This window comes from Mytilus galloprovincialis, chromosome 14 (genome assembly GCF_965363235.1).
Source record: "Mytilus galloprovincialis chromosome 14, xbMytGall1.hap1.1, whole genome shotgun sequence".
NCBI classification, from domain to species: Eukaryota; Metazoa; Mollusca; class Bivalvia; order Mytilida; family Mytilidae; genus Mytilus; species Mytilus galloprovincialis.
In genome coordinates, this window is record NC_134851.1 from 21,540,410 (window position 1) to 21,559,559 (window position 19,150).

Genomic DNA, 19,150 nt, shown 5'->3' on the forward strand with positions numbered 1-19,150 from the left:
CACCAGCAGCGGAATCGACCCACTGGTTATAAGTAAAATTATCTTAAATACCAGGATTGAAATTTTGCATTTGCGCTAGACTAGTTTGTAACGCTCTAATAAAAACAGGTGAAAAGGCCAAATAGATGACGAATTTGAAGAGAACTGAGGACAAAAAAATCCTAAAATGTTTTGCCAAATACAACTTGGATAATATATTCCTTAGACTTTTTACCCTTTATTTTCTATTTTTTATACTTTTTGCCCGTTATCTCTATTGTTTATAATTGATTCCCTCATTATTCTATATTCTTTTTATTTCATTGACTCATCTATTCTTAATTTTCTTGGGGTAGATTTTTCTATATTTTTCATATGTGTTGCCAATTAGTCTCCTTTCTTTTTATTCTACTACCCATTATTCTCTATTCTTTATTTTCTTGGGGTAGATTTTTATCTATTCTTTCAATTGTTTGCCCATTATTCTCCTTTCTTTTTTTATTTTACTACCCTTTATTGTCTATTTTTTTTTCTTGGAATAGATTTTTAACTATTCCTCAGATTTTTGGCCCATTATTCTCTATTCTTTGTTTTCTTTGGTTATATTTTTATCTATTCTTCAGATTTGTGGCTCATTATTCTCTATTCTTTATTTCCTTGGGGTAGTGTTTTTATCTTGTCTTTAGCTTTTTGGCCGATTATTCCCTACTCGTTATTTTCTTGGGGTAGATTTGTATCTATTCTTTAGATTTTTGGCCCATTATTCTCTATTCTGTAATCTCCAACCACATCCTTATGTCAGGCTTTTAAAGGTTGTACGAAACGGATGACAAAAGTTAACTCTATTTAAAAAAAAAATTGACACTACATCAATAAAGAGGTAAGAGCATTTAACACCAGAAATTATAAAACGATTGTAATAAAACTATGAAATATAAAAAAGAAGATGTGGTATGATTTCCAATGAGACAACTATCCACAAAAGACCTCAATGACAGACATTAACAACTATAGGTCACCGTACGGCCTTCAACAATGAGCAAAATCCATACCACATAGTCAGCCATAAAAGGCCCCGATAAGACTGCATTTGGCCTTTGTAATTTTTTTAAGTCTAGTATGTCAATAAACTCATTATAGAGTTTGGATTGAAATTTGTATTTGCGCCAGATGCGTGTTTTGTCTGCAAAAACCCATCAGTGACGCTCGAATCAAAAGAATTTAAAAGGCCTAATGAAGTAAGAAGAGCAAAGAGGACACACCATTACTTAAAGTTTTGCCTAATACAGTTAGGGGAATCTATTCTTGTATGTTTTCTAATTTTAGTTCATTGATATGTTTCGGAGTTTAGTTTGGTGTCCATTTCACTAAACTAGGACACATTTTCGTCTAGGGGCAACAGAAGGCCGCTTGTGCGATTTTAATGCTGTGCTGAAGACCCATTGATGGCTTTGGGCCTTCTTTTCCTCTTTGGTCGATTTGTTGTCTCTTTTGCACGTTCAAAATTTACTTTCTCAATTTTATCTAGGTATGGGGTTTAAAATTTTAGAATTTGAACCAGTACAGCGAGTCTGTGTTTTAACACACTAGTGACCTGTTTTTGTGGTTATTTATCAATACCAGTTCATAGTTGTATGATCTGTAAATGTTTCTATATTGTCCTACTCAGGACTGGTCCTCTCCCATGCTAAGGACAAGGGACCAGTTTTTGTGGTTATTTATCTTTCAATACCAGTGTATAGTTGTCTGATCTGTAAATGTTTCTATAATGTCCTATTCAGGACTGGTCCTCTCCCATGCAAAGGACATGGGACCAGTCTATATCTTATTCCAAATTGTAACATTTGATCCGAAATAATGCACAGCAGAAGACGCCTACCAGCCCAAAGCAACCACCCTCACTTTTTTTTATGTTAATTTGTTTCCATCAGATTTCAAAAAAACAATAAATGATCGGGACTGTATTATACTTACTATTTACATTGGTGAAAGTAGTTATAAGAAAAATAATATATATACTTTGAAGTATATGTTTGTCAAAAAAATGATGTGAGCTCAGCTCAGTAGTCAGTGCTTCGGTACTGACATGATTAAACAAACTTTACTAAAATTGTCCGTTGATAAATTTTGAAATTATTATGAAACTAAGGTTTAACTCCCTCAGGCAAAGTTGGCTTTAGATGAATTTGGCTATTTATTTTAAGTATTTTTAACATATAGCTCTTCAACGATTTTCGGTACTTATACATCTTCGGATTTCAAATGTTTGGCTTCGAGCGTTCCTGATGAAGGTAAATCCAGAAAAGCGCTTCGGACGCAATAAATTATTAAACATGTTGTTTTAAATTTTTACATCACTGGGTCGATACCTCTGCTGGTGGACTATCAGTCCCCGAGGGTATCATCAGCTCAGTAGTCAGTGCTTCGGTACTGACATGATTAAACAAACTTTACTAAAATTGTCCGTTGATAAATTTTGAAATTATTATGAAACTAAGGTTTCAACTCCCTCAGGCAAAGTTGGCTTTAGATGAATTTGGCTATTTATTTTAGGTATTTTTAACATATAGCTCTTCAACGATTTTCGGTACTTATACATCTTCGGATTTCGAATGTTTGGCTTTGAGCGTTCCTGATGAAGGTAAATCCAGAAAAGCGCTTCGGACGCAGTAAATTATTAAACGTGTTGTTTTAAAATTTTGGCTTTTAGTTGAAGACCGTACGTTGACCTTTAATGATTTACTTTTGCAAATTGTGAATTGAATGAGAGAGGTACGGTGTCTCATTGGCACTCATAAAATTACCAAGATTTTAATTTGTGGACCCTACGCGGTTTTAGTGATGACTGAATCTAAAGGATCAAGTGCGGTAAGAAGGCCAAATGAATAACAGTAAAATAAATAAAGGCAACAGTAGTATATCGCTGTTCAAACTCATAAATCCGTGGACAAAAAACAAAATCAACCTAAAACTGAGGGAAACGCATAAATATAAGAGGATAACAACGACACAACACTACAATGTAACTAACACAAATAACCCAGATTACCGCATAATTGATATTTCATGTCAACAAAGCCCAATACTGATTTTTGGTATCCAAGGTGAAGCAACGTCCACCAGCAGTGAAATCGACCTAGTGGTTTTTAAATCTTTCAAAGTTATCATGTTTATAAATAAATAAATTAGTTTTGGATGTAACGCGTCTTCTGATTGGCTGACGGTGTTTGTTTATCAGCTCATAGACATAATTTTGTCATGTGACCTTGACGCCATCAACGTTTTTTCATGGTTTACTCCGGTTAAAAAATGGAAATAAGAATAAAATTATAAGAAATGACTGTAATATTTTTTTCTGTCTAAAAAGTATGCTACGCGGGTTATCTAGTGTGCACCACATTTTTGATATTATTTGTTCATAGACAGAACAAAATATTACAGTCATTCCTTAGATGTAGAACATCAATCGCACATCTCATATACATTGTAATCATATACTGTGGACTTATTATTATTGGTTGGATACCAATTTTCGTGGGTTTTGTTTGTACAGGCGAACCACAAAATCCAATGTTCAACGAATATCATATTTTCAATATGCTTTGTATACAGAGAATGACAAAATCACGAAATCAAATATCAACGAATATACAAGTTATAAGAAATCCACGAAAATTGATACCCACGAAAAAAAAATTAATCTAAAGTATTGATTTAAAAGCTCGACTTAAAAGATAAACACCAATGTAATAAATTAAGGTGGTACCAAACACCTTGACGAAAATTAATTTGGCTAATTTAATTTTCATAAAATTTTGACGAAATATTTCATTTGATCCTTAGATAAAAATATGAAGAAATCAAAAATCTCGAACCACACACTTCTCTGAAAAATTGTCATTGAATATACAGCAGTTATATACAATTGTTTATCATTGAGCAGCTTGAATTTCCTCAACTGTTACAATAGAACGTGTTTCAAACGCGCAGCTAATTTCTGCAGAGTTATATCCCTATAATGTAATGTACCACCTTAACCAGATAATAAACTTTAATGTTTTTACTTACAATGTAGGATATCTTAAAAATATGGACAGTGGTATTATTACTAGGAACAAGCCTGCAGTGTTCAAGTAAGTTATTATTTGTTATGGTATGCATTAGCAAGAGTTAAAGCCAATGAAATAATAAAACAATTCACATCCTACAATTTAGATAGGTACATATCTAATAAAGATATAATTCATGTAAGCCATAGATTTGTTGGAAATTTACACATAGCCTGGGCCTTGATATACATTTGTACGAATTTAAGAATTTAAGACTAAAGTATATCATGGCCCAGACCATGTGTAAATTTACAAAAAAATCTATGGCTTCTAAGAATTATTTAGATTCTAATAGGACAAATACGGTCACTCTAAAACTGAAGCGATTATGGGTATGCCGTCTGTGTGGCTGTTCTATTTTACCAAGAGTTCGATAAATGTAAAAATTTACATTTTATCTTGTAAGCTACCGTCATATTATAATCAAGGAGGCGCCATGATGACTTGCTGAAATTAACCAAATGTGCCGATAATGCAGCAGAATAAAAAAAAAACCTACCTTAAATCTTTTTTGTAATGTAATTATATCCGTGTTTATACGGTAAACGCAATGGAAAAAAAACCCTTCAGCGTTGATTTTTTCATTTTTATGACGTCATGATAAGAAATAACGTTAATGTGTCAAAAACAATAATGGAATTTCGCGGTAATTTAATTTATTTGATTTTGCACATTTTTCCAATCTCACGCATACATTCTTTTTATTATGCACCAGAGTAAAGATTATGTAAGTTTTCTTTCCATTGTAAAATTTAACACAAATAAATCAACATAGCATTTGCGTAAAGGTTTCGATACATGTGGATTTACGTGGGAGGTATATTTTAACAGCCATTTATATGTTCATCTCAGAGTCTGCGCTGAGTATAGATACATCGAGAATACAATCACGGCGTTGTTTACAAAGCGAAAGAAGCAAGTCATATTAGAGTAACAAGTACACACCCGTGATATCGCTGGTCCGTAACTGAATTAAAGTATACAACTATGCCTAAGCCTTATTTTAGTAATTGGTATTGTCATCTGATAAAGTCATGTCGATTATAAGATAAACAGTTTTCTCTGCTTTCAAATCTTTCTGTTTGAACCCGTCGACCTAAAAATTTGACAAAGATTGAATTTAGTAGTGTCGGCCCTTTAATTATGACCCGTGTGTATAGCAAAATCCTAAATACACCGTTTGGTGGTGCGCCTGTCAAATGCGGAACGTACCCTTTGATTATGACCCGTGTATATAGCAAAATCCTAAATACACCGTTTGGTGGTGCGCCTGTAAAATGCAGAACGTACCCTTTGATTATGACCCGTGTATATAGCAAAATCCTAAATACACCGTTTGGTGGTGCGCCTGTCAAATACGGAACGTACAGATAAGGTAATAGGTAACAGGTGAATATACTATTGGTATCGGTATCGGATTCGACCCGGAACTTGTTAATTATTGGCAATATTAATTATTTGGAAAACAAAAGGGTCTGGAGTGGTGTAATTTTTAATCTACACCATTGTCCTATATTAGCTATATATAGAGTTGAATTGTTTGATTTGTCGTTTTTACCCGATGACGGCTGACAAATTGGACCTCGTAATTTTAGTATTATAGATGCGTTACAAATGGATATTTTTTGTAACGATTTTTTGTATAGTCTACCTATTGTTTCAAGAGACGTTTGTATATCGTTGCATATAAACTTGTAATCTTTTATTTAAATAAAAAATTCTCAACACAAATTCTTAGTATGATAAGAAAACCAATTCAACGTATTGTCCTTATCACTTATCACGTGACTACGTTAAACCAATCATAACGTCATAATATACGCGAGGTGTGATAATGTACCATTAGCCAACTAAATGAAATTTTCGTATCGTTTATTCATACAACACAACGTTCAGTAATCACTCAACCTTGGCCCCAAGGATTATCAAGTCTTTTTTTTTTCGAAAAGCAATCGAGTTGTGATGACAGTCAGTAACATCAAAGAAAAAAAACAATTTAAAAATCATCAAAATTATTAGTGAATTTGTAGTCATAAAATCATAATACTATGTCAATGAAATAATTTGGTTGTTCTTGTAGGTGCATGCGAAGAATGGGAATTTAGCTGTTCGGACAACACATGTATTCCCACTCATTGGCAATGTGACGGTGAAAATGATTGTGACAATGACGAGACAGCGATAAGTTGTATTTCAGGTAAATGATATAAGTATGTTCTCTCCTCTTGTTTTTGATTTTTTTTGCCAAATATTCGGAATCCTCTGGTGTTATACATGTAGGACCTGTATTGTTTATTTGTTTTTAATATTATAACTCTTTTACTTTATTTTGTCCTAATTTTAAAAGAATAAATCTTCAAATGTTAAAAGTATGGAAAATCTAGAGAGCGTAATATCCAATAAATTCAATTGATTATATTGCAAAAACAAGAACACGTAAATATCATTAAGGTCTTTCCTTTTTCTATAAGGAAAGACCTTACTGTATTTCTTCTGATTATTAGGTCTTTCCACTTTTCCGTGGAAAGACCTATTGGTTTTCTTCTGATTATTATTTTTTTTTCCGCCTAATTTTCTTTCCTTCGCTAACTTTTTGTTTCACAAGATGTCACTTAGATATTTTGTATATGATATCGAAGAGTTAATACGCTTTTGAAACTGATACCGCGTAACTAAAATCTTTTCCATATAAGAGTTATCTCCCCGAACACTGTTTTTCTTGTTATCACTTATATGTCGCAACCATATAAGAAACCGACAAATTTATTTTACCAAATTGCTCGTTATATCCTCAGGATGAAATGAATAAGTTTAGTCGAAGCTATCCGGAGACTCCATATGAGAGTTATCCCCCTTTTGTATATGATATAACTGATTTGCATTTCTAACTGGTGAACGATAAGTGACATAGGCCTAGGGTCTTTTGATTTGAGGTCCTTGGTTCAAAAAAATGAAAATGAGGTCAAGGTCAAAGGTCAAGGTCATGTTCAAAATTTTGACTTTGGCTTGTTATCGCCCATTTTTAGAAATCTTATAAGATATCGACAAAATATTTTCACACAATTGTTAGTCGCGACATGTAGTTACACATAAATTTTAGTCAAAAGGGTACGTAAACATTTGATGTTAGTTTTCCCCCCTTTTATATCTAATATCAGTCGTATGGTAATATAACTCATTAACAATATAAAGTAAAGACCTAGAGTCTTTTGATTTGAGGTCCTTGGTTTATGACCTTGAAATTGAGCTCAAGGTCATATGTTAATTTAACATTCAAGATTTTGACCTTTGCTTTTATCTCATATGTATTCATGTTAAAGCTATTAGACTTTTTGCATTAGGTTGCAAGCAATATGACGTTGAAAAAGCTAACCGGAAGTGACCTTTTGCAAACCCGAAGTAGCTAATTTTTGTAATAAATTATTGTAAAAGTATGTAAAACCATATATTTTTGGAATCAGCGTCGAGTAATCTATAGGACAGTACCGGAAGAAACATATTTTGAACGGGAAGTAGAAAATTATCTCCCTTATTTATATCTTTTTGTATATAAACTTTATATTTTTGTAATCAGCGTACAATAAGTTGTCATTTGACGCTGAAATTGACATTTAAAACCAAATTTTAATATTTTCATATAAAAAAAATCATTACTGGTGGAAAGACCATCAATGGTTCTCTAAACAATTGGTTTTTAATATTGTTCTTACATCTCTTCTGAAAAAAAATCCACATGTTTGTTATCAGTTAAACTCTGAAACTACAAGTCCAATCGACCCAAAAATTTGCATTCAGCAGGGCATACATGTACTAAAAGTTTATAAAACAACGTGGTGCAGATATCTCTCAAGACCTTTCCTAGAGAAAAGAAATTGCAATGCCGTAAAAATCGCTTGCCAGGTCCGTAAATCTCAGTGAAATCTTGCAATAAAATGTCCGCTCCTAGATTGAAATACTAATCTGTGTTACAAACAGGTGCTGAAAAATGTACATTATCAGAAAATAATCCTTAAATGTGTATTAAAGTTACACCGGATCAATTAAATCCAAAACATGCACTGCTGGTGAATTGTGATCAAAATGTCAATTTCCTCCTACAATGACAAAAGAAATTACATTGTGTACATTCAGTCTCTATACATGTTGTCTGTTCAACGTCCCCACCTAAAAAGGAATAAAGTTTTCGTTATTATAAACCCGCGTCACGTGATGTCTCCTCAATCTGGCGCGAGAAGTCGCACGCTGGACCTGAAATAAAATAAAAACTTTCCGAACTAAACATGAAACTTCCCCGGAATAATATAGACCCCTTACAGAAACAAACAAACAAACAAACAAACAAACAAACACACACACACACACATAACAAACAATCATGTTTCTAAGTGGGGAAAGACCGTTTACAATTGCTTTTTAAAAGCAATTGATTTATATTTATTATTATTAAGGTCTTTCCTTTTTCAAAAGGGAAAGACCTTACTGTATTTCTTCTGTTTATTAGGTCTTTCCACTTTTTCGTGGAAAGACCTATTGGTTTTCTTCTGATTATTATCATTTTTTTTCTTCCGCCTAATTTTCTTTCCTTCGCAGTTTTTTTGTTTCGCAAGATGTCGCTTAGATATATGGTATATGATATCGAACAATTAATACGCTTTTGAAACTGACAGCTCGTAACCAAAATCTTATCCATGTAAGAGTTATCTCCCCAAACACTGTTTTTCTTGTTATCGCTTAATCTTCGCAACCGTATAAGAAACCGACAAATTTATTTTACCAAATTGCTCGTTATTTTCTCAGGATAATTTGATTCATTTTGACCGAAGCTATCCGGAGACTCCATATGAGAGTTATTTCCCCTTTTATATTTGATATAAGTGATATGCATTTTTAACTGGAAAACCATAAGTGGTAGAGGCCTAGGGTCTTTTGATTTGAGGTCCTTGGTCCAAAAAAATTAAAATGAGGTCAAGGTCAAAGGTCAAGGTCATGATTAAAATTTTGATTTTGGCTTGTTATCTCTTATTTTCAGTAATCATACAAGATATCGACAAAATATTTTCACACAATTGTTAGTTACGACATGTCGTAACACATAAATTTTAGTTGAAAGGGTACGTAGACATTTGACGCGAGTTTTCCCCATTTTTATATCTAATATCATACGTATGGTAATATAACTCATTAACAATATAAAGTAGAGGACTAGAGTCTTTTGATTTGAGGTCCTTGGTTTATAACCTTGAAATTGAGCTCAAGGTCATATGCTAATTAAACGTTCTAGATTTTGACCTTTGCTTTTACCTCATATGTACACATGATAAAGCCATGGGACTTTTTGCATTAATTTGTAAGCAATGTGACCTTAAAAATCACAACCGGAAGTGACCTTTTGTAAACCGGAAGTAGCTATTTTTTGTACTAAATCAAAGTAAAAGTATATAGAACCATATATTTTTGGAATCAGTGTCAAGTAAACTATCAAACAATACTGGAAGTAAACTTTTTGAACCGGAAGTAAAAGATAATCTCCCTTTTCGATATATTTTTTTTATAGAAACCATATATTTTTTTAATAAGCGTTCAATAAGCTGTCATTTGGCGCTAAAATTGACATTTTAAACCAAATTTTAATATTTTAATATAAAAAAGGTCTTAACTGGTGGAAAGACCATCAATGGTTCTCTGAACGATTGGTTTTTAATTATTATTATTATTCTTTTTCCGCCAAACTTTGACGAAGTTAGCAGCCTTAACCGTAAGACTTGTCGCTTTCATGTTCACACTTTGTATCGGTGTCATGAATACCTATCCAGAACTCACCCTGTTAGTCGAAATATTTTGTCGGTTCGGAGTAATCCCTCCGAAACCCAAAAACCTTGTTATCTTTCCAACACCGTAACCGTAATAGGTAGAAAAAAAACAAAGGGTGAAATTTGTTCAGGACCAGACCCCGGTTCTTCGTTACATTTGGATCGAAAATATTCAACGACTCATTGGTAGGGTTATGCCCCTATGAAAATTAACCGGTGTCGGTTGGCCACCAAAACTCAGAAACCGTAAGTCGTAGACACCTAGGATCTTCACCATTCATCATCAATTCATGTGACTTTGAAAAATACCTCAAGGTCAAATGTGTATGTTGACCTTGACCTTTGACATAACACCTTGTTATGGGATAATCTCAGAAACCATTATACTTACAGAAGTTTTGAATAGTGGAAAATGTTTGGGTTATTTGGGCGCAACTTTGTTACATTTTGACCAAAGAGGTTTGACCTTTCTGTAAGGGGCATAACCCCTGATTTAGGTTTCTGAAAAGACAAAATCAGCTTTTACTATATAACCAAAGGTCCTAGACCCATGGGGTCTTCAGCAATGACATTGGGGACTAATGACCTTGACAAAGGTCAAAAGGTCAAAGGTCAAGGTCATGTCCTATATAGCGAATTATGTGTTTTTGACCTAATTTAAAGGATTTTCAGTGTGTTTTAAAGCTTTTCAGTACATTCTACGTCTATTGGAACATGTATTTTACATTACAAAAGGAAAGACCTCTCAATTGTTCAAGAACAATTGACATTTTAATTATTATTATTATTCTTTCCGCCAAACTTTAACGAAATTTCCCAAAAAAAGTACGCAACATGTTGAAATGATATTAGGTATCTAGTATCGGTTGACCAAAAGCTATCATGTGGTGAGGTCACGACCCCGTAACATTTCGTTTCTAGGGGTTATCTCCCCTAACACCAAAAAACTTGTTATCATTCTAACTCCATAACCATAATAGGTAGAAAAAAAACAAAGGGTGGAATTTGTTCAGGAACAGACCCTGGTGCTTCGTTACATTTGAATTGAAAAGATTCAATGACTCATTGGTAGGGTTATGCCCCTTTGAAAATTAACAAATGTCGGTTGGCCACTAAAACTCAAAAACTGTAAGTTGTAGCCACCTAGGATCATCACCAATGATCATCAATTCACATGAACATGAAAATTGACCTAAGGTCAAAGGTCAAGGTCATGACCTAGATTTTGACCTTAGCTTGTTATCGGATTTACTAAATAACCGTAAAAGATGGCTGATAAAATGTAACGGAGAAAATATCTTGTCGAGATCTACATTTGTTATGTTGGGTTGAAAAACATTGGACCAACTGTTATGGAACTAGGGAACCAAAACTGTTTTTGGGGTCCGAAATGATGATTGTTTGCTTATAACTCAAAAGTGGTTACAGATAGAAAGAAACTTTGAAGCGCAAAAATGATCAGCATAATAAGATCTACAAAGTTAGGTCAAGGTCAGAGGTCAAGTCCCTAGCAACGACAAAAACACCATAGCAACCATATATTTTTGAACTTAGAAGGCTATGAATAATATAAATATGACATTTTTATTACTTGAAATGACATTTTTGTCCCTAGCAACGACATACAAGTCCTTAGCAATCACTTATTTTTTTAACTTTAAAAACTATGAATAGTACATATGACATTTTTAATAACTTATTTTAATATATTTATCCTTAGGAATGATTTTTGCCCTAAGCAACCACTTATGAACATAAAAGTCCTTAGAAACCATCTATTTTTTAACTAAGAAGGCAATTAATAAAAGAAAAAAAAGGAAAGACCATTCAATTGTTCATGAACAATTGACTTTTTAATTTTTTCTACATTTTTTAAAGTTCAGTTATTCATACACTATCAATTAATACCAGTGTTACAAACAGCTTGTCATTTTAAAACACAAAGGCGAACATCCATAAACTCTATATTCTTACCTATTTGTATGTTAACTATGTTATCAATTTACTAACATGAAGGTGTCAGAACACCAATTCAAAACGCATACAAAAGTAACCCTACTCTGATACAAAATAGTGCTCTTGATATTTTCAATCAATCAATCAATTAATTAATTTCGTCAAACAACTTCATAACTGTATACACTCCACTCCTAGTATTCTGCCATTGAACAAACGGTCAGTTTACATAATGCCAATGCATATTATGAACCATTATTACTTTTAACTTCTGCTCACAAATATGTTTATTACTTAGTTTCCCTCGTTTTTAGTTTTTTATCCGGAATTGTTTGTTTTCTGAATCGATTTATGACTTTTGAACAGCGGTATACATGTAGTAGTGTTGCCTTTGTTTATCACCTATACATTTCTACAAGTATACATAATTATATCAAATAGTTTTTCCCTTGAGCCACAATCATAGATAATCCAAAAATTACCAGAGCAAATACTTTCAGCAGAAAATATCATGATTAATTATGGTAAAATTTTGGTAGATTTTACACATGATGTATGAACAGATATGCAAATTAATAAGGGAAACAATGAATGTTATTGTGACTTATTTCGTAAAACAGATATTTTTAGTTAGAGTATTAGTATATTGACGGACTTTAAGATCACAACACTAGATATTTTTTTTATTCCCATTTCGAATATGCAAATTTTGTAAACAAAATGTTTAAACATAAATTCTATTCATTTCTTTGATGTCTTACAAAACGTTTGCCGTCATTTAATGTTCAAATCGTGTGGTATGCATCCAAACCCTGGTTTACCCCTATCAATGGATTTATCACCGTTTGAGGCAATGACCAGGGGCGGATGCAGGAATTTTCGAAAGGGGGGATGCTAACCCAGGGCAAAGGGGGGGTGCAGGGGGGTGCAAAACATATGTCCCGATACAAATGCATTGATCGGCAAAAATGAAGGGGGGTGCGCATCCCCGGAACCCCCCCCCCCCGGATCCGCCACTGATGACTGTATGTAACGAATGACAAAATTATTGTCAGAGAGGTAAATAAAATTTGTTAGGCATGTTTTGAGTGTTTTGATGTTGCCTCTGTCCCATACATTACAATGTGTTTTGTCAATGATTCGGTAGAAATTTTAGTACTTATAAATGTTTATTTTATGCAGACGATTTTTTTACAGGCATTTCAGTATATTGGAAAGATTTTTTTAGCATTAGTCGGTCTGTAATGACATTTGGCGACTAAATTAGTAGTTGACGTTGTGACCATGAATATGTCTTTCTAATGACTTGCACAAATTGTTGTCACTACAGGTTAATCAAGTCACATATGATCATCAACAAATCTCATCTGCTAGTACCGTTGTTGTAAGGACAGTAAGACTGAGTTTCTGACATGATATTGTCTGGAAACAGCACGGTCATGATTTCCTGCCTGCGATATTATTATGACTTGATTAATATTTTTATTGCTAATTCTCGACAATATGGAGATAAAACATTTTGTTAATGATTCGAGTGTGGGTATGGATTGAACATTTTTTTTTAAGAAATTAAACCCTAAATAAAGGGTTTCAAATTTTGCTTTGAAAATTCGTGTAACTTTTATAATCTGGTATATTCAATTGGCTGTTTCGAAATCTAAAGGACTATGGGTAATTTAATTGTTCGTACCCCAAAATGAATATTACGTCACGTCATTGGTTAAATTCTATTGTTTATGACATTTTTTAACCAATCCCGATGTTTTGGTGTACACTTTTGAAAATATAACCCAGGATGCATTAGATTACATGTAAGTCATTTGATGATTTGTTTTCTAAAAATAAAGGAGCACGGTAAAAATGAATAGTAGTTCTATTATGATCAAACATGATTTGGTAAAACACATTCTAAAAATGTGTGTTCTGTTTCTTAAAGTCCATCAGTGTTTCTGTTGTTTTGTTGATTTCCTCATAAAGTTGATATGTTTATCACAGTTTTAGTTTGTAACCCGGATTTGTTTTCTTTAGATCGATTTATGACTTTCGAACAGCGATATACTACTGTTGCCTTCATTTAAGTACTTAAACATAAAACAATATTATGGATTATGCTAATCGGCTGTATGTAAGAACATAAGAAGAAAATAAAATAACAAAAAATATCGAACATTTAAAAATTTAAGACAAAGACAATATGTTACTTATGAGCCGACAGACCGACATATGAGCCGCGTCGGATAGAAATCGACCTTATACAAAAAAAAAACTCAATTTGAATTTTCTTCAAAACAATTTTGCTTATAGTCATACAATTTGAATACAAAAAAACGTTTTTCTCTACTTTTTTCCTTAAAATATTTTGCCATTTCAAAGTTTTGACGGGTACATATATTTAACATCAGAATCTCACGACAACGTCGTGAAATTAACGTTATCTTGCATTAACTTTATTCAGTATCGGTCCTTTTTCTCGTAATAAAGAGAGACATGAAAAGATACATTTGTATACAATATTTAATTGAGTTTATAATTAAGATTGTTTTAATGAAACAATACATGATTCTCAAGTTTGCAATCCAAGTTTAACCAGTATATGTAAAATGTTACTCCTCTGAAGTTCATAAGTATGCAACCTATCATAATGCTACTTTTGTATTTATATATCAGGAAATTATTATAAAAGAATAGAAATATTCATTTTCGATAAAAATAAACAATCCGTATACAGTACTTGCAACCTTAGGCGTTACTATTTCAGCGATCAGTCAGCGGTCATCGATCAGTCACCGATCAGTCCAGTTCGCGTCAAACTCACGTCAGCAATCCGTCAGACTTATAGTAAAAGTGATTGACTGATCGGACTGATCGGACGGATAGTACCGATCGACCTTGATGACGGATTGAACTTTAATACGTCACATGATAAACTAATACAAATTACGGAATCTTAGTTTCGTTTAATCTAATTAAAATGGCGACTCTTGAAAATCGAACGTTCAATGATACATTTTGTTTATTAAGTATTTAGCAAAGTTTTATGAATTGAAATGAAAAGAAATGTACAGATAAAACCTAAATTAAAATATCATCATTAAAGAATGGTCTTTTTCGTTTTATTTAGGTTATATATTTTCAAAACCGGCGAGTTCTAAAACGGTGTCTACATCGCGATTTTTATTTCATAAAATTCTTAAAAAAAAAACTTATCATAATCACGGACTTTCTATATTCTCGTCACAATCGAAGCATTTAAAATAACAAATTACAAAAATAACTGCTGTATTTTTTAACAAGAAATAGAAATAATTTTAAACAATGCAAACAACATTACATTATATTTTTCTGATAGTCTTTTTTTTAATAAAAAATCATTTATAACAACTGATTGCAATTGAAATTACAATATTTTCCAATATGAGAAGAAATATTTGCATTTTTGCCAACACGTGCAAAAAAATAATATCTCTTTCCTTAAAGTAAACATAAATTATGAAGAACAACCAATCCTGATGGACAAAAAGTAATGCAATCATTTATTTTAAGTATTTTAAGTCTCATTACATCTCAATTCTAATAAGCAGACTTGTCTCAAGATGGTAAAAATAACTGATTGTCAATAAAATAGTATCATTTTTTATAAAAAGAAGAATAATTTTGATTATTTTAAACAATGCGAACAAAATTTTAGTATGATTTTTCTGATATTCTTTTAATTTATGAAAAAAAAACTATTCTTAAATATAAAAAGTACAAAAATCCAATGGCAGTCAATAATTTTCAGTAAAATGAAACAATATTTGCATTTAAGGAAACGCGTACAAAAATTTTATATCTTTTTCCTAAAAGTAAGCATATTTTATGAAGAACAGCCAATCCAGATGTACAAACAGTACTGAAATCATATGACGGTTAATAATTTGTATAAAACTAAATCAATAACTACATTCCTGACATTCTTATTCCATATAAATAAAAGTTTCAGTATTTTAATTCTCACTATATCTCAATTCTGATTAGAAGACTTGTCTCTAGATGGTAAAAATAACTGATTTCAAATAAAATAGTATTATCTTTAATAAAAACAAGAATAATTCTGGTTATTTTTAACAATGCGAATAAAATTTCAGTATGATTTCTCTGCCATTCTTTTAATTTTATGAAAAAAAAACTATTCTCAACTATAATAAGTACAAAAATCCAATGGCGGTCAATAATTTTCTGTAAAATGAAGAAATATTTGCATTTTAGGAAACGCGTACAAAAATTTAAAATCTTTTTCCTTAAAGTAAGATTATTTTATGAAGAACAACCAATCCTGATGTACAAAAAGTACTGAAATCATATGACGGTTAATAATTTGTATCAAAATAAATCAATAACTGCATTCTTATTCCACAAAAATAAAAGTTTAAGTATTTTAATTCTCATTATATCTCAATTCTAATTAGAAGACTAGTCTCAAGATGGTAAAAATAACTAATTTCAAATAAAATAGTATCATTTTTGATAAAAAGAAGAATAATTTTGATTTTTTTAAACAATGCGAACAAAATTTTAGTATGATTTTTCTGATATTATTTTAATTTTATGAAAAAAAACTATTCTCAACTATAAAAAGTATAAAAATCCAATGGCGGTCAATAATTTTCAGTAAAATGAAACAATATTTGCATTTTAGGAAACGCGTACAAAAATGTTATATCTTTTTCCTAAAAGTAGGCATATTTTATGAAGAACAGCCAATCCTGATGTACAAAAAGTACTGAAATCATATGACGGTTAATAATTTGTATAAAACTAAATCAATAACTACATTCCTGACATTCTTATTCCATATAAATAAAAGTTTAAGTATTTTAATTCTCACTATATCTCAATTCTGATTAGAAGACTTGTCTCTAGATGGTAAAAATAACTGATTTCAAATAAAATAGTATCATTTTTAATAAAAAGAAGAATAATTTTGGTTATTTTTAACAATGCGAATAAAATTTCAGTATGATTTCTCTGCCATTCTTTTAATTTTATGAAAAAAAACTATTCTCAACTATAATAAGTACAAAAATCCAATGGCGGTCAATAATTTTCTGTAAAATGAAGAAATATTTGCATTTTAGGAAACGCGTACAAAAATTTAATATCTTTTTCCTTAAAGTAAGATTATTTTATGAAGAACAACCAATCCTGATGTACAAAAAGTACTGAAATCATATGACGGTTAATAATTTGTATCAAAATAAATCAATAACTACATTCTTATTCCACAAAAATAAAAGTTTAAGTATTTTAATTCTCATTATATCTGAATTCTGATTAGAAGACTTGTCTCAAGATGGTAAAAATAACTGATTTCAAATAACATAGTATCATTTTTGATAAAGCGAAGAATAATTTTGATTATTTTAAACAATGCAAACAAAATTTTAGTATGATTTCTCTGACCTTCCTTTAATTTTATGAACAAAAAAACTATTCTCAACTATAAAAAGTACAAAAATCCAATGGGGGTCAATAATTTTCAGTAAAATGAGACAATATTTGCATTTTAGGAAACGCGTACAAAAATTTAATATCTTTTTCCTTAAAGTAAGATTTTTTTATGAAGAACAGCCAATCATTATGTACAAAAAGTACTGAAATCATATGACGGTTAATAATATGCATCAAAATAAATCAATAACTACATTCTTATTACACAAAAATAAAAATTTAAGAATTTTAATTCTTATTATATCTGAATTCTGATTAGAAGACTTGTCTCAAGATGGTAAAAAAAACTGATTTTAAATAAAATAGTATCATTTTTGATAAAAAGAAGAATAATTTTGATTATTTTAAACAATGCGAACAAAATTTTAGTATGATTTTTCTGATATTATTTTGATTTTATGAAAAAAAACTATTCTGAACTATAAAAAGTATAAAAATCCAATGGCGGTCAATAATTTTCAGTAAAATGAAACAATATTTGCATTTTAGGAAACGCGTACAAAAATTTTATATCTTTTTCCTAAAAGTAAGCATACTTTATTAAGAATAGCCAATCCTGATGTACAAAAAGTACTGAAATTTAATAATTTAATAATTTGTATCAAAATAAATCAATAACTACATTCATGACATTCTTATTCCACAAAAATAAAAGTTTAAGTATTTTAATTCTCATTATATCTGAATTCTGATTAGAAGACTTGTCTCAAGATGGTAAAAATAACCGATTTCAAATAAAATAGTATCATTTTTGATAAAACGAAGAATAATTTTGATTATTTTAAACAATGCGAACAAAATTTCAGTATGATTTCTCTGACCTTCCTTTAATTTTATGAACAAAAAAACTATTTTCAACTATAAAAAGTACAAAAAATCCAATGGGGGTCAATAATTTTCAGTAAAATGAAACAATATTTGCATTTTAGGAATCGCGTACAAAAATTTTATAACTTTTTCCTAAAAGTAGGCATATTTTATGAAGAACAGCCAATCCTGATGTACAAAAAGTACTGAAATCATATGACGGTTAATAATTTGTATAAAACTAAATCAATAACTACATTCATGACATTCTTATTCCATAAAAATAAAAGTTTAAGTATTTTAATTCTCACTATATCTCAATTCTGATTAGAAGACTTGTCTCAAGATGGTAAAAATAACTGATTTCAAATAAAATAGTATCATTTTTGATCAAAAGAAGAATAATTTTGATTATTTTAAACAATGCGAACAAAATTTTAGTATGATTTCTCTGACATCTTTAAATTTATGAACAAAAAAACTATTCTAAACTATAAAAAGTACAAAATCCAATGGCGGTCAATAATTTTCAGTAAAATGAAGAAATATTTGCATTTTAGGTAACGCGTACAAAAATTTAATATCTTTTTCCTTAAAGTAGGCATGTTTTATGAAGAACAGCCAATCCTGATGACTTTGTACAAAAAGTACTGAAATCATATGATGGCTAATAATTTGCATCAAAATAAATCAATAACTGCATTCTTATTCCACAAAAATAAAAGTTTAAGTATTTTAATTCTCATTATATTTCAATTCTAATTAGAAGACTTGTCTCAAGATGGTAAAAATAACTGATTGCAAATAAAATAGTACAATATTTGATAAAAAGAATATTAATTTTGGTAATTCTAAACAATGGGAACAAACTTTTAATATCATTTCTTTGACATTCTTTAAATTTCATGAAAAACCAACCTATTCTAAACTATTAAAAGGTCAAAAATCCAATGGCGGTCAACAATAACCATTTTCGTAGAAATAAGTTCATGTTAACAG

The 19,150-nt window shown here is 30.8% G+C and overlaps 1 long non-coding RNA gene across 1 annotated transcript in view; it reads left to right on the plus strand.

Annotated features, from left to right (window-relative positions):
• The window catches only part of LOC143059015 (uncharacterized), a 62,431-nt gene that overhangs the window by 14,191 nt on the left and 29,090 nt on the right, over nt 1-19,150 (plus strand). The gene's annotated exons all lie outside the window — the stretch shown is intronic.